At 43.3% G+C, this 14744-nt stretch overlaps 1 protein-coding gene across 3 annotated transcripts in view; it reads left to right on the plus strand.

Annotated features, from left to right (window-relative positions):
* Positions 1-14744, plus strand: part of PTPRE (protein tyrosine phosphatase receptor type E) — a 96754-nt gene that overhangs the window by 1134 nt on the left and 80876 nt on the right. The window contains exon 1 of one of the 3 annotated variants that reach the window (XM_032695163.1): positions 8304-8427. The exons of 1 other annotated variant lie outside the window; for it this stretch is intronic. The gene's annotated coding sequence lies outside the window, so the exon portion shown is untranslated. Of the gene's footprint in view, positions 1-8303; positions 8428-14744 lie in introns of those variants that run through there. One more of the 3 variants, XM_032695165.1, reaches the window with a different exon arrangement.

A 14744-nucleotide genomic window follows, 5' to 3' on the forward strand; every position in this document is an offset into this window, starting at 1 on the left:
CATGAAATGGTTTGAGTTGGAAGGGACCTTAAGGCCCATCCAGTCCCACCCCCTGCCATGGGCAGGGACACCTTCCCCTATCCCAGGTTGCTCCAAGCCTCGTCCAACCTGGCCTTGGACACTTCCAGCCACAGCTTCTCTGGACAACCTGTGCCAGGACCTCACCACCCTCACAGGGAAGAATTTCTTCCTAATATCTAATGTAAATTTACCCCCCTTCAGCTTAAAGCCATTACCCCTTGTCCTGTCCCTTGTCAAAAGCCCCTCTCCAGCTCTCCTCTTATCAGTAAAGTATTTATATACTTCTTCATGCTTGATGACATCATGTAAATTTGTTCAAGGTTTTGGAGCAGGTCAGTTGTACAGCAGTGAAGAATTAAAAAGAGCTAAGGCAAGTGCTGAATGCTGTGTAGGATGAAAACCAGGAAGATCACAAGGAACACTGAATGTTTGTCATGCTGATGGGGAGCACAGTCCATCCTCCCTTGGTGGAGGGAGTGGGGAGTTCTGCAGGAGAAATGGCTCAATTATATAGAGAACCTGAGGATTATGTGGGTCACTCCTTGGAATGATGCTGTCACTGTGTAAATGTGATACTGTATTTCAGTCTCTATCTCCAAAATACTCTTCAGCCTAGACTTATGGCAGGGCTTAACACCATGTGGAGATCCTGTGTCTGAAGGTGGAATCAGAGCACTTGCAGGCCATCAGCAATGAATGATGATGTTTTAGTGGGAAAAACTTGCCTTTATGTAGCAAGTTAAAGTGAATTACTCTGTATCTGGACATACCCTGAAAATGTCCGAGGGGAAGAGATTGAAAACAGATGTTTTTGCTAGAAGGGGCTGTTTTCATCAGTGTCAGGCAGGAATGGACCAGCAGAGCGGTGGTGGCTGATTGTGTCATGTGTAAAAAGTGTGGTAAGAACAGCTCAGTGTGATGGCTTTGGTGAATCATCTGTGCAGACTCCAGCTCAGTTCCTTGCCCTGCGTCCGGCACCCACTGGGATGCTGCAGCTTTCCAACTGCATCCTTGTGCATCCTTCCTGCATCCTTATGGTCTGGGAAGAGGCAGCAGAGCAGCCAAACCAAGGGCTGCCCTTGGGGGTGCCTGCAGTGAGCAGGACTCTTTCTTCATAGGCATTTCATTATTGATCTCTTGATACAATATTAATGAAAGCAGAATCCCTCTGTAACCCAAAATATAACCTGGTGCCCCGGCACTGAAAGTGTTGTAAATTGGATTGATACATTATTAAAGAGTCCTGAATTACGTGCTCTTGGTGGAGCATCTTTTAGGGGTTCCCTGGAGGTGGTGCTCGTTTTGTGGGCTGGGAGCTGTCCTGGGCAATGAGTGGGATATTGCTTTAACTGATTTGTGATGTGGTGCAGCAGAATTCAAGCTGAATGAGAAGTGGCTGTAGCCACCAGGCTGCTCAGTGCAGCCTTTCTGCAGCCTTTTAACTGTAATCTTACCTTTTTTTTTTCTCATTGCCTGTGCCCTTCTGCACAAGGTTTCATCATAGTGTTGTTTTTATCCTGACTAATATGTATTGTATAATCCCAAATGGGGTTACAAATCCTATAAGAGTTAATATTTAAGGGAAAAAAACAAAAAAGTGGCTGTATTTATTCCAAACTCTTTGCTGAAATGTAGATATCTTTTCTGGTTTCTTGTGCAAATATACTTAAAACCTGTGTAAGCCAGAGCTGAAATGAGATACTGATAAGACAGAGATTAGGAGGAGCTCAGCAGCAGCATTTTGTTGAAGTATTTGTACAGGATTTATTTTTGAGTTATTCACATTATGGAATGTATTTTTAAGGCACGTGTGCAGTGTTGTGCCTTTTAATACTGCGGGTATAATAATTCCATCAGTGACATCCCTTTGGCTGCCCAAATCCTGTGTGTTGTCAGCAGAGGATGCTTCACCCACCACATCTCCTGTCAAGCAGCAGTGCTCTAAAAATGCCCTTTTCCCTTTGGCTCCTGGCAGTGATTCAGTGCTGAAGTGGCAAAGTAAAAAGCTGGTCACAGAGATCTGTCTGTGTTCAAAGGTGTTTCCTGGCTAAGGAAGGAAAGAAAACTGGAAAGCCATTTGCTGGGGTAGTTTGTTGGTTGCAGTGACAGCTGATTGTCACTGGGAAATGTAGCACAACTCAGCTGTGGATTTTTCTATCACTTTTTTCCTCTCTGTAAAAAGGAAAAAGGGCTCAGTCCTGAAAACTTGACTTATCCAAGATTTACTTTCTAATATAAAGTAATAATTTCTGGTAGGAATGAGAGATCTGAGTAGGTAAAAGCAAAAAACAGAACTAAATCAGGTGGAAGTGACATGAGCTATAAACTAAAAAAATATATGAGGGCTGGAAGTGACAGTTTTTGGGTTATTGCTGTTGAGAAGAGGCAGCTCTTTTGCCAGGAGAGTGAGAGTGCCCCAGCAGCTGGAAGGAGCTGTACCAATCACAGCTGTTCTCTGCAGATAACACACACAAGCAAGGATGCACCAACAGGAATCACTAGGAAGAATGAAGGCTTGGAAAGGCTTTGGATCAATAGTACTATGAATTTTAAAGAGAGAGCAAATAGCAGATTTACAAGGGAAGAAAGTGAAAAGTGTGTTGTCACTTTAAAAAGATCGGGACAAAATAATTAGGGAAGCTGGAGGAGAAACCTCCTCCTTCTAGGTTTTGTTGCTCTGGAGGTGCTAGAAAATAATTCAGAATGAATTATCCAACTCTTCATTCATGACAAGATCTTACCCTTTTGAGACCAATGTATTTCAGGTTCCCTCAAGGTTGGATGTTCCTTTAATTGTTGAGGGTTTTGAGTTTTCTTCCTCTTCCCTGAAATCAATCTCTTTCATATGAAATCACTTCTAAAGGAAGCTTGGCCAAAATGGAGCATTACTGTGGTTCATCACACTGCCCCTTATAAGGGACTGATTGAAGAGCAGCAGAGTAATTTTAATTATCATCCAGCATAACCAGACTGGCATGAACTGTGGGAACAGGATGCTTTTTTAAACATCCCTTTCCCATGGACGTGGTGTAATGTGGATTGTACAGTTTGGTTCGTTGTTGGTTCTTCTGGCTTGTGATCCTGAAACCCAAAGGATGCAGTGTCCCAAGACCTGCTGGTGTCCTGTCTGTGTATTCCCAAGGGTGGGACTGTGCTCCCTGAGCTCCAGGTCTTCTTTCACCTTGGCATTCACTCCTATAATTTGTTACCTCCCTTGGTTCTTTTAATGGAATTTTTTATCCCAGACAAAAGACAAGTCGGTGTTGAGAGGAACCCATGTAATCACAGCTTGAGCCAATGATGAGAATTGGTGGTTAAAGACCCTCCTCTTTTCACTGTATTTGATGAAGGTTCTGTAAATATTTCCTTACCAAGAGCTGTAATTCTTCAGCTTCAGAGCAGTTTTCACTACTAACCCTTACTTCACCTTTCCTATTTCCTTCAGTAAATTCCATTTTATCATCTTTTGCCCTTTAATCTTGTCATCTTTGCTGTTTGTCCTTGGATGATTATTTTCCTTTGCATTCCTAGCCTTAGTTTCTGCTGGAATATGCTAGGCATCGCTTGAGCTACAGTGCTGTGCTTTTCATGAGTATTATCATGAGCTATTGATTTAAACAAGCCATAAATAATGTCTGTCCCATGTTCTGTGGGCTTAGGTGTCTCAGGCACTGAGTCTTTTTAACTTAGCTTTGAGTTTCATGAATGTATTCAATCATGCTGCACAATGTCTAATTTTTAATTACTAACTGTTTAATTACTTGATAATATTAATTTATCTGCAGTTTATCTTTCTACTAGTCTGATACAATTGGGCAAAGTTTGCAAATTGCTACTGAGTGCAGGACTGTGGTGAAAGAGCTTTCATATTGCAGGAGAAAAGCCTTTGTGTAAGCAAGTTAAAATGATAGATGCTTTTCCTGTTAAATATAGGGATGAGTTTAAATGGGTTCACGTTATCATTTTGTTTGCAGATGTCAAAAGCTCATTAATTTTAAGTCAAACTACCCGGCTTGCTGCTTCAAATGGCTTTTAAATTACACATGTGCTGATCAATCTTGAAAAGCCCAAATTAAAAACTTGGCTCAGAGCATGTTTCAAGGCCACAGATACAACACTTAATTCTAATCTGTTTTTCACAGGCAAACCTCCCACCTCCAGCTCTGGTTCCCGGCAGAACTGGGGGGAGAGGAAGTTGTAGAGACTTAAATGTTTCTGGGAAGGCAAAGAGGAAAGGAAAAGCTGGAAATGGGGGACTATATTTAAATAATGACCTATTTGCAATACTTAAAACTATTAGAAACAGACTTAGGGAGGTGTGATATTGAGATAATTGGTACTGTTACAATGCAGCATTTTTCAAGGAGAAACCTCGAATTAGTTAGTTTTGGACCCCTCATGACAAGAAGGACATTGAGGGGCTGGAGTGTGTCCAGGGAAGGGAACGGAGCTGAGAAAGGGTCTGGAGCAGCAGGAGCAGCTGAGGGAGCTGGGGGGGCTCAACCTGGAGAAAAGGAGGCTCGGGGGGACCTTCTCACCCTCTGCAGCTCCCTGACAGGAGGGGGAGCTGGGGGGGGTCAGGCTCTGCTGCCAGGGAACAAGGGACAGGACAAGAGGAAACAGCCTCAAGTTTCTCCAGGGAGGTTTAGGTTGGATATTAGGGAAAGTTTCTTGTCCAAAAGGATTGTCAGTCATTTGGAACAGGCTGCCTGGGGAAGCAGCAGTACCACCATCCCTGGAAGCGTTCAAAAAACCTGTGGAGTGGCCCCTGGGGACATGGGTTAGTGATGGGCTTGGCAGTGCTGGGGAATGGTTGAACTTGATCTTAGAGGGCTCTTCCAGCCTAAATGATTCTGTGATTCTATCCCACTGTAAGTCCCTCTAAGTTTCACCTGAGCACAGCATGGGTTGACCTGAGATACGCAATGATCTTGGCAGTCAGATTCTTCATGTTTTCTTTTTTTAATATCTTTGACTAGTGAACTGCAGAAGTTATTTAGAAGTTGTGTGTGTGTGTAACTTGAGTTGTAATGTGTACTGAAAGAGCTTGAGAATTGCTGTACTACATCAAACTATTATCCCTTGAAATATGACCTAATTTATCAGGGTCTTCCAAGGAAGAAACCTGAATAATTTCCTTGAAAAATCGCTGAACCCTCAAAACTTTCTCTGTAAACAGTTCTGAAAGCCCTTGTTCTCACTAATGAATACTTTGCAGGATGTTGGTGCCGAACGTGTTCTTTAAGGACAGTTTTGCTCTGTTTACTGTTACTGAAATCAGATTTAAAGATGGACAGACCCTCCCTGAGCTCTTTTCCCCAGGGCACCTCATCCCAAAAGCGGGACTCTGCCATCACTGGGAGTTGTAATCGGAACCAGCTCCGGAGCGTGGGAAAGGAAGGAACTGTCCCGATGGATGCTGTTTGCAGGACTGTGCCCAGCTGTCTGGGGGCCGGGGAAAGGGGGAACACAATGTTTGGTCAATTTTTTCAGCTAGAAATGCATTCACAGCTGTCTATTGGTTTTCTGAGGGATATGCTTTTAAAAAAATTTTTATGTTTTCCTGAATTTACATATATTTGTAATTCTTAAATTCAATGACTTCCACTGACTTGCCTGGTCTCCTAAAGCTGAATATAAACCATGGTGTTGTCTTGTACTGTGGCACAGCCCCATGTCCATCCAGCAGTGCTTTGGGCAACTTTTACCATCTTAACTGACCATATTATTATGCAAAGACGTGTTGCAAAGTTGATGGGTTTCTGTTGATTCCTTTAACATATTTATTTCTCCACGTGTTGGTGTGTGCCTGTCCTGCCCTTTCTCCGTCCTCCTTCTCTCACCCCTTGTTGCACCCAGGTAATTAATCTTCTTGTCACTGATTGATCCACCAGGTTAGATTTTTATTAAGCTGCTTGTCAAATAACAGCTGTCAGTGACTGAGATGTGTGACAGTTACTTCCCCAAGTTACATGTGCTCTCCTGGAAGTGAATGTCTGAGTTCTCCTCCTCATCCCTGTAATAACCATCAGGTGGCTGGTAACAGGAACACCCTCTTTGTAGCAAACACAAAGTAAGGGCCTGATGTGGTTCAAGAGGTTTTCAAGTGTCTGAGCTCTGTTACAGAAAATGCCATCTCCTCATTTACTGCTCTCTGTGGGTGCGTTTTGTGATGGCCAGGAAATAGAGGCTGATGTTTGAAGGTCAGGACAGCAGACCTGCTGATGTGTTGACAGATATCTGGTAGTAGACTTTGTGGAAGGACTGAAGACATGCCTTTTAAAAAGTAGATTCATGGAAAATGTCTTTTAAATATCTTTGAGAAGGACCACAGAAAGCTAAAAGATTTGTCTTGCAAAGAATACATCCTTTTGGTAGTACTTCCATGCTTGGGATCACACGCTCTATTAAGGATGGACAAATTGAAGTCTAAGCATTGGATTTGATGGTCTTAGAGGTCTTTTTCCACCTAAATTATTCTGTGATTCTAAGGTTGGTGGGGAATAGGTGCTGTGTTGCACATGGAGCATCAGAGTTAAAATTGGCGCTGGGATATTCTGTCTCGCTCCCAGTATTGGATTATCCTCTTAACAAGGAGAATAAAGAGCTCTGTAGCCCCTCACAGTAGTGCTGTTACACAGTGTGTGGGTGTGACCTTGCATTATTTTCCTGTGTTTGGGCCCAGGCCCAGCTGGGGTGGGAGGAGGCCGTGCCCTTTCTGGCAGAGCGGGCTCAGCCCTGGGGCTGCCTCTGCATGGTCACTTGGTGTTTGCACACACACAGAATGCTGGATTTATGTAGATAAGAAATGTGCATTCACACTGAGTGCATTTAACACAACTGCTTTTGCCATGATCAGAATGGAAACTTGATGGTTGAGTAAATTTTCAAACTGTTGTATCCACGTGGGAGACACGGTGCTGTTCACATCAACCTCAATGTCCTGTTTAACACTGTGCTTTTCCAAGATTAATGTAATGTATTCCTGTGTTTTTCAAAAGCAAATTATTTGTGACTGTCACATGATAAAAGCTTCTAGGAACCTAAATACATTGCTATTTGAATATTACATGTATTTCCAAGTTTGTAAACTTGGGTCTGTGAGATCTCCAGCACTGTACACTGAAACTAGGAGGCTGGTTTACTTAAACTCTGTCCTTATTGTAGGGATAATTTGGACAACCTGTGGCCTTGTGCCCTAAACTGAGAGTCCTTGTCACTTGTCCTGCCTTGTCACTCCCTCTGAGGGAAGGGAGATGGGGCAATAAACTGCTTGAGTTCCAGTGTTAGGTAATGTATATATTTTATACATCTATTTGTGTCTATACATATATAGAGATTGATTCTTCCCACCAAAAAAAACTCATCAAAACCAACAGAACAAGACAAAAGAGATTAAATATTTTTACTGTGCTATTTCTAGTATGCAAATAACAGCAGTTACCTTATAGCCAAAGTACATGGATGGTTTGAATGGGAATCAAGCTAAAGCAAGGTGGGATTTTAAGATTTGATTAGAAGTGAAAATTCAACCTGTTTTTTTAATTCCCAGGGGTGGAAGGGACTTGTGCTGGGGAACAGAGCTGTTGGGGAAAGGCAGGATGAAGAGAACTGTGAATTCAAGTGAGGGCTGTGGTGATGCCCAGGTTGAGTGGCAGATGGGCAAGGTGATAAAAATCCCACCTAAGGGCAGGGTTTGAAATGTGGGAGTGGGTTTGCAGGGTCCTGTCTCTGCTCATCACCTTCCCAGGGTAACCAGGTACAGAGCAGAAGTTGCAGCTGCTGAGGATGATGGGCTTTGCATAAATTCTGCTTTGCATAATGAGAACCTGTATCCAGAGAACACCTTGCACGTGTATCCTTCTGTGCATAAAAGACTTTGTCAGAGAAGTGATTTTTTTAGAGCAGGATCTGCCCTCATTTTTTAATGACTTAGATCTGTTTGTGCTGTACCTTTCACTTGGGTATCCTGATTTCCTGACAACCTTTCGTTTCGAGACACGCCATGGCTTTGATGGCAGTTATTGAAAGTTGCTTCAACATGCAGGAATGAAACAAAAAAGCTGAATTTTTAATGAAAATATTGTATTTCTATGGAGTGTTTTCCCCTGGAGGTGACACAAGGCCATCTGTTGATGTCTGGTAGGCCCAGCCTTGAGGAACCACAAGCCCTCATTGTGTTGGCCAACGCGCTGGGTTCTGGAGCTGAACACTGGGGCTATTCATGGGGGCTGGTTCAAGGGCTCACAGCAACCTTTATCCCTGCACAGAAACCAGAATTTTCCTCAGGGACAGAAGCAACAAAGCTCAAGGGGAAAAATGAGTGTGTTCAGCACTGATTTGTTTCATCCCATCAACGGCAAGGCAGGAGCATAGGGAAGTCCCTCTTCCCTCAGCCAAAGGCAGGTGATAGAAACTTCTGAGCATCTGGGGCTTATGGTTGTGTTTTATATGTGTGAGCTTTATTTTTCTCCTAATCTCATTAGGTCAGAAGGGCATAATGCTTTTCTTCAAGATTGACCTTTTTATTATCATTTTATTTTAAAAATACTGTATTAATTCTACAGGTGTTGAGAAATTGTATCTGTGGAATATAAATGAAGCAAAATATTGTGTTCTCAGGTAGAAGGGGAACTTTTTAAGCTGCTTTCAGCATCTCAAATCAATAGTTACAGTGATACAGCACATAAATACCAGTAGTAGTACTATATTTGCTGGGAATCGGTGGCATGTCAGAATTTGCCACTTAGGGATTTGTAGCAGTTGAACAGTAGCTAATATATGTTCCAGGGTATTAAAAAGATTCTGTTAATTTTCAGGACCAGAAAGAAACAACACTCAGAAAGCACAGAGGCATTTGGGGAATTTGGAACTCCGTGTTTAAGAACTCGCATGGGAACCTCTTAAAACCACCAGGTGTTTTGTAGCTTTTTATATCTCCCTGGAAACATATAAACAATTGCATCATGTCCCTGCTCTTTGATCAGAGTCTTTGCAAACTGTAACTCTTGTTTAATTGCAACATGGGATGTTTGGTAATAGGAATTTGGGAAATAGTGGGTACTTAAAATAGCTTCAAACTTAAGTAAATACAGAATCAAATTCCAGTTGTTCTGGGATAGTAAGTAGTGGCAGTTGGGAATTGTTGTAAAATTATTTTGGGAGTTGTTGGGATTGCAGTGGTGTTCTGTTTCTTTAGTTTGGGTTGGTTTTTTTTTTTAAATTTATTTTAATCATGACCAAATTTAAATAATGGAGCAAGATTCATTCATGTTTGAGACAGTTGATGTTGCTGGACCCCAAATATGAGATATCTCTGTAGCAAATCCCCGCAGCCCAAGTTGCTTCTGAATTGTTTGTCACCTATTAATTTTATTTAATTCTCTTCTCCAATTCATGCAAACATGTATAAAATACATTTATGCTGATGAGTCTTCCCGTAGGAAGAACAGGCAAACAAGGCATGGCCTGTTTATAAACATCTGGAATGCTAAAATCATTTGTGGGTTTTGTTTCCAAGCAAACAAAGTTGGGACAATGGGGAAAGGATATTGTTGTTGGGCCTCTGGGACTCTACCAGTGCATTTGATTTTAAAATAGCTTTTAATATATCCGACCTGATATCCTGAGCAGTAGAAGAAAATTCCAAGTGGGCAGCTAGCTTTCCTTGTTTTGGAAGTGTCTCTGCTGCTGTTGTTGTCTGAGGTTGTCTGCAGTGTCTGCCCATGAGCTTTTGGCCAGATAGAATCAGATTTAAAATCTGTTTCAGATCTTCTGCTTGGATCTGAATGAACGAGGAACCTGGATCCTAGAGGGGACTAAAATTATCTCATGGCCTTGTGATCCAGAGATCTAAATCCAAACTATTTCTCCTTTTACCCTCAAATAATATTAGCAAGCATTATTCTGTAGCTGCCTGTCAAAATTGGATTTTCAAATGTAGTTTGATGTTACCTGGATGCCCTGGAGCAGGCAGGGATCCCTCGCTCCTGCCGGAAGGAAAGCACTTGAACAGCACTGGAGCAGATCAGTGCAGTTTGATGCTACCTGGGTTTAATTTAGCAGATTTGGGGCATTTTCCAAGGTTGTTTTTACAGGAGAAGGAACAACTGTCTTGCTGGGAGTGCCGAGCAGTGGTTATTGTGTGTGGGTGGGCCGTGTCTGGGCGATGTTACGCCTCATTTCGGCTCATCCCTTTGGGGAGACCTTCCCGTCATTGATGTCTTCAATAACGTTTTTACTGGTAGCATTTAAAAGAAAAATTCTGCCGGTTTTCATTTTCCTTTCACGATGTTTCTGCATGACAAATGGAACAGATTTATTGCCTGTTCTTGCTGAGCTGACCTCAGTTGCCCGTAGCCCACGAGGACCAGCCAGGAGCCAACTGAGTCTGTGCAGACTCTGTTTGAGCAACACTTCTGCTAATCTTGGAATAAAATATTTACTGGTATTGTGGAATAATTCATGCTATTGTGAAAATAGTGGTTATATATAAAGATGTGGAGCTGCAGGAGTGAGTCCAGAGGAGACCATGGAGATGCTCCAAGGGCTGGTGCCCCTCTGCTCTGGAGCCAGGCTGGCAGAGCTGGGGATGTCCAGCCTGGAAAAGAAAAGGCTTCAGGGAGACCTTAGAGCCCTTTCCAGTGCCTAAAGGGGCTCCAGGAGAGCTGGAGAGGGACTTTGGACAAGGGCCTGGAGGGACAGGACAAGCAGGAATGGCTTCCCACTGCCAGAGGGCAGGGTTAGATGGGATATTGGGAAGGAATTCTTGGCTGTGAGGGTGGTGAGGCCCTGGCACAGGTTGCCCAGAGAAGCTGTGGATGCCCACAAGCAGCAAAAGCCTTTCTAAGCCAACTGATTTCCAGCTCTGTGGCGTTTATAGCTGAATCCATCTGTGGAGGCTCATCCGACCACCAGTTTTTGAGAGAAAAGTTCATCTGAAAGACAGGCTCTGTAATTTGAGCCTTTTGAAGACAACCAAGTCACAGAGAGTGTTTTCTTCATGGAAAAAGAGGCAGTCTGTGCCAAAAGCTGGGCAAAGCTCACCAGTATTTAAGGAGTGGAAGTGACTGGGGCAGCTGAAGAGCCACGGAGAGTCAAATCTGTCTTTTGACTTCAAAACCCTGTCACTTGTGGACTTCATTGTGTAAAAATGTGTGTAATGCACTGGAAGTTATGACACACTGCAGGTGACAGGAGTCACTGTGTTAGTTGTCATCCTCAGCCCTGAGCAACTCTGGGAGATCTCAGAAAATATATCAGTGTCCATTATGGGTTTCAGCTTGGAATTGTAGAACTCCTTCCTCATCATAATTTGCAAAACAGAGTCCACATGAAATCTTGTGTTTTTGTAAGGAGACTGGTCTCTTTTCATTTCACCCTCCCACTGGTAGTTTTTGTTTTGCATCTGGATTTCTGGTTGTTTATCCAGTCCTTTGAACATGAACATCTGACGTGCTCCTGGAGCCAGCAGTAATAATGACTCAAGGAGGAATGAAGTTCACCATTTCTTTTGGGATATTTGTATAGAAGAATAGCTGAAATAAGCAAAAACTGATACAAGCTGGAGTTTCCATCTCCCACATTAGACAAATAGCGGTTCTGGTTTCCACAGAAAGGGATTGGGACAGCAGCATTCAAGTAAAAAGGTCAAATCCCTGTAGCACACATCCAAAATATTCAAATGAAGGAAATGTTGTATAAATGCAAACATGAAATGCTCCCTGAGGGCGGGGACTTTTATTTATCCCCTCAGTGTTGCGGAAAACAAACTTGGAACCAATTTCTGCTCCTTCGGGCGTCACTATGAGTCTCTGGAGGATGCTGTCCTCCTTCCTGCACATTTCCAGCTCTCCCAAGGAAGAGTCCTCTCCAGATGGCTCAATATGTGAGGCTGGAAGTTTCTTCTGCACCGAGGCAGAGAAACAGTTTATTCACATCGTGTTTATTCTTAAAGAGAAGGAAGAAAAGGCTGTAGGTGAACTTGGCATCAAAACACATCTATAATGAAAATTGACAGTCACGTGGGGAGAAGTCACATCTCTGTGCAGCAACATGAGATGACAAAACAATTACTTGATCTTGCTGATTGATCGTGGGATGGTTGGGGTTGAGGAAAGGTTGGGCTGGGATGAAGATGAAGGCAATACTGAAATGTTTCCTGCTGTTGAGGTATGATATTGTGAGAAATCCCTTGTGATAAAACTCAGTGCCTCAGAAACGAGGGATTGTATGTGCTTATCTGAAAGTTACCTTTCTTTCAGGCTGATAACATTCTGAGCTGAGTAAGAATAGAAACTGCCATCCAGCGCCTCGTGTTATCACACTGGGAACAGGCTTTGCAGTGGATGGAAAAACCTATTCTTTAAGTAATATTTAACACAATCTATCATGTTTCTGAAGTAGAGCTACATTATATGGGCTGTGGAAGAGGGAACTGAAGGAAATAACTTTTTCACTCTTATCAGTGATCCCCACTGTGTAGATTGTGCTCCCAGTGTCCACTGCCTCGGAGCTGACCCGGCAGCAGGACGAGGAGGGAGTTCATGCTTCTGTTTCCACCACACTGGGCAAAATCATTCTGAAATCTGTGGAAATTGTTATTTTCTGGAGCTGTAGGTGTGATGGCTGCAGGACCTGCCATTCCCTGGCTCCCAGAGGAATTGCCTCACTCATCCCAGGCGGTCTTTCTGACTTGTTTATCTTCCATTTTGCCCCCAGGGAGCCATTATGGGAAGGAGATTTTTAGACACGAAAAGTTACAAACTAAACAGAGAAGGCAGACAAAGGCTGAAATAAATGAACTAGCCATGGTGTTGTTTAGCTGGTTTGAGTGAAGGCTGTTGTGGTTGTACAAATGTCTTCTTCCAGTAAAAAAATTAATAGCTTTCTGCCTGTTCTCAGCTACTTATTCATGCCCCTGAGCTGCCACTCACTGAAAATGTAGAATGTTATTTGTGGGCTGTAAATCACATCAGGGAAATGTTTCCTTCTGGAAATTGCTTTCCTATTTTTTTTTTTTCATTTTTTTATTTATTTTAAGCCAGGTAATTTCTTGGCCTGGCTTACAGCAAGTTATGCCAGCACTGGTGGTGATGTGGTGCAGAGCTGCTGAGGGGGTTCTCTGCTGCGGAGGGAGGGAGGAAGAGAGGAAGGGGAAAAAAAGGAGCCTTTGATCTTGGGTGTTGTTTTTCTGCTGTTTGTGTTCGTGCACATGCTGCACTCTTGTTTTTTCCAGGGCTGTGAGCTGTGCTTGCTTTCAGTGTGACTTTGAAAAGTGGATTCCACTGTGGGTGTGGGGTGGCTATGGGGTGTTTTAGATGTCTGGGTGTTTTGAGTGGCTATTGGATGTTTTAGATGGTTATGAGGTGGCTGTGGGGTGCTTTAGATGTCTTTTGGATGTTTTAGATGGTTATGAGATGGCTATGGGGTGTTTTAGATGGTTCTGGGGTCTTTTAGATGACTTGGGTGTTTTAGATGGCTAGGGGCTGTTTTAGGGGGCTGTGGGGTGTTTTAGATGGATGTTGGGTGACTGTGGGGTGTTTTAGGGGGCCATGGGGTGTTTTAGATGGTTAAGGGATGTTTTCAATGGCTGTGGGTTGGATCTAGGGTATTTTGGATGGTTGTGGGATGGCTATGGGGTGTTTTAGATGGTGATGAGGTGGCTGTGGAGTGTTTTAAGCATCTGTGGGGTGTTTTAGATAGTTATGGAGTGGCTGTGGGGTGTTTTAGATGGCTTTTGGGTGGCTATGAGGTGTCTTAGATGGCTTTTGGGTGGCTATGAGGTGTCTTAGATGGCTTTTGGGTGGCTATAGGGTGTTTTGGGTAGTTATGGGGTGGTTTAGATTGTTATGGGGTGGCTGTGGGGTGTTTTAGATGGCTATGAGTTGTTTCAGGTGGCTGCATTACAATGGGTGGTCGTGACTTTATAGACACCACAGGAAGCCAAAAGTAAAGGAATGGACCAGGAGGAATAATAACCCAGTTATTCCTGACTCATATGAGGAGAACTGTGCCTGTGACACCAGGGAGGGCTGGGGTGGAGCTGCCCCTTCCTTGGGCAGTGGCAGGAGGTGGCCCAGCCCACCCTGCCCTTGGGGCAGAGGGGATTGGCATTGCCCAAACCCCAAATTCTCAGGTCAGTTTGTTGCTTTCCCTGGACATCCCTGTTTGAGGGTGCTTTTGTACCACTAAGCTTGTTATGTCTGTGCTTCATGTGACACTCCTCTGGTTGTCCCCCAGGCCCCAGTGATCCTTCCAGAATGTCATCAAACCCCAGTGTTATTTCTGGACGTTGCAGATAAAGTTGTTTTCGAGAGGTTTAACGCCCCAGATTGATGCAGAGCTGAGTCATCAAGTTTTGCTCCTCTTAATTTCTTAAATACCTACTTAAAGCTCTTTGATGAGAAACACATCTTGGCTGTTAAAGGAAAATAATCCTATATCCTCTGTGTACATCTCCTTCAGAATTCCAGTTTCTCCTCTGGCACCAAAGGTAGATCCAGAGCTTCTAAAGCAGAACCCAAAAATGTTTGCTGCAAACACACATCCCTTGTTAACCAGTATTTACATAAAACATGCTGACACCACTTTGGGGAGATTGAGTAGGATGCTTTCTCAGCTGCTGAGATTTGCACACGAGATGGAAGATGTTTTGATTAAAAGAAGGGGTAGCTGAATATTTTTTTCCATTTATTCCCATGTGTCAAAATCAAAGCAGCTTT

This window comes from Chiroxiphia lanceolata, chromosome 8 (genome assembly GCF_009829145.1).
Source record: "Chiroxiphia lanceolata isolate bChiLan1 chromosome 8, bChiLan1.pri, whole genome shotgun sequence".
Taxonomy (NCBI): domain Eukaryota; kingdom Metazoa; phylum Chordata; class Aves; order Passeriformes; family Pipridae; genus Chiroxiphia; species Chiroxiphia lanceolata.